Raw genomic sequence first — 2,370 nt, forward strand, 5'->3', positions numbered from 1 at the left:
GCCAAAAACAGAATTAGACATTTTCTTCCCCCCAGCACTGTTTCTCATTTGTTTTTTTTTTCCTCACACTTTTACTTTGGCTTTAAAATAACAGCTTTGATTTCTAGGAGAAATTCCCACGTATTTAAAGCACATCAATCAGTAGAATGTACACTAATCCTTTCAGAACAAAGAGTTAAATTAAAGAAGCTGTGAAAGGCAGAATTCTGAGATGGTCTTTAAGACTCTTGCCCTATGGTGTGCAGCCTCTGTATTATCCCTTCCCCTTGAGGGACCATGATGGTTTTCTCTTCCATGATCATCTCATGTTATATGACAAGGGTGAAAGGATTTTTCAGATGTAATTAAGGTTCTAAATCAGTTCATTTTGAGTTAATTATGGAGGAAATTATCTTGGGTGGGCCTGACCTGTTCAGGTGAGTCTTTAAAATGGAGTGCAGCTTCCTGAAAGAGTCAATCCCAAGTATGAAACACGCTCTTCTGCTGGCCACAAAGGCACACGCTGACATATTTGGGCCAGGACCACTTGGCAAAGACTTGAGAGCAGCTTCTAGGATTTGAGAATGATCCCCACCAGCCACACAATTCCAATAAGAACATGGAAATCACAGTTGTACAACCCCAGGAAATGAATTCTGCCCTTCCTGAGGAAGCACGGAATTGGATCATTTTGCGATCAGATCTCCAGTAAAGATGCAGTTAGCTAACACCTTGATTTCAGTCTTGTGAAACTCTGAGCAGAAGACTAAGCTAATAAATTCCAAACTCCTGACCCTGGAAAATGTGAGATAATAAATTTTTGTTTTTATAGGCTGCTCAATGTGTAGTGATTTGTTATGCAGTATTAAAAAACTAATACAGAAGCATGACAGCTTAAATCACATCAGCACACATCCCTTTTCCTCTCCTTTGTTACAGCTCACTTTGTAGTTCCTTTTTTAGTGGAGAAGAACTCTCTCCCAACTATCCCTTGATACTAGAAAGAAAATTGCAAAACCAAACTTTTCTAGGCCTTCTTCTCACTAGAAGAATGAGACTCATTTGGGATGGAATAATATTCCATTGTAAAATGCAGATGAGGTCTTCAAATTAGCACAATAGTGTAGAGAATTTTATTTATTATTTATTTTTGCTAAATTTATGAGGCATCCTTAGCATTTTAAAATATGGAACAAAACTTAAGTAGAAAACAGTAAATATATTTTAGAAGGAAAACATGATAACAATTAGGAGAACTCCATTTTAATAGACTTTATATTTTATAACAGTTCTAGGTTTCTAGGTTTATAGAAAAATTGTGCAGAAAGTACAGAGTTCCTATATACCCCCCTCACTGTACAGTTTCTCAAATTATTAACATCTTGCATTTCTGTGGAATATTTGTTAAAATTGATAAACCAAGTTTGGTACATTATTTATTAAGGTACACAGTTTACTTTAGACTTCATTTTTTATTTTGTACCTTTCTAAGCATTTTGACAAATGCTTAAAATCATAGTAGAATAGTTCCACTGTCCTAACAATGCCTTGCACCCCACTTATTCATCTATTTCTCTTTTTTGCTGATACCTGGCAAATACTGATCTTTGTACTGTCTCTAAAGTTTTGTTTTTAGAATGTCATATAATTGGATCCATACTGTATGTAGCTTTTTTGGAGTGGCTTCTTTCATATAATAGTAACATTTAAGCTTCCTCCATGTTTTGTTGCTTGAAAGTTCATTTCTTTTCATTGCTGGATAATATTCTATTTTGTGTATGTGCCACAATTTATCCATTCACTTATTGAAAGACATCTCAGTTGCTTCCATTTTTGAGCAATTATGAATAAACATTTATATTCAGGGTTTCATGGGAATAGAATTTCATCTCATTTGAGTAAATACCTAGAAATGTGATTGCTGGATTAAACAGTAAGGCCATGTTTTGCTTTGAAGAAACTGCCACATTGTCTTCCATATTGGATATATCACTTTATATTCCCACCAGCAATGCATGAGAGTTCCTGTTGTTTCACTTCCTCACCAGATTTGGGGTTATCAGTGTTTTGGATATTTGGTATTCTAAAATCATTGTTGTTTTAATTTACAATTCCCTAGTGGCATATGAGGGAGTTCTGGTGGCGTAGTGCCTAAAGCATTTGACTTTAACTAGAAGGCTAGCAGTTCAAACCCACCAGCCACTCCTCAGAAGGTTGGGCAATTTGTTTCTGTAGTGATACTGCCTTGGAAACCCAAGGAGGGGTCACGATGAGTCAGATCCGATTCAAGGACAGTGAGTGAGTAAGTGAGTGGCATATGATGTTAAGTATTTTTTTTTTCCATATACTTAATTATCATCTGTGTATCTTCTTTGATGAGGTTTCTATTCA

This window comes from Orycteropus afer, unplaced genomic scaffold (genome assembly GCF_000298275.1).
Source record: "Orycteropus afer afer isolate SDZICR_OR568_19922 unplaced genomic scaffold, OryAfe1.0 scaffold00140, whole genome shotgun sequence".
In the NCBI taxonomy this organism is placed as follows: Eukaryota; Metazoa; Chordata; class Mammalia; order Tubulidentata; family Orycteropodidae; genus Orycteropus; species Orycteropus afer.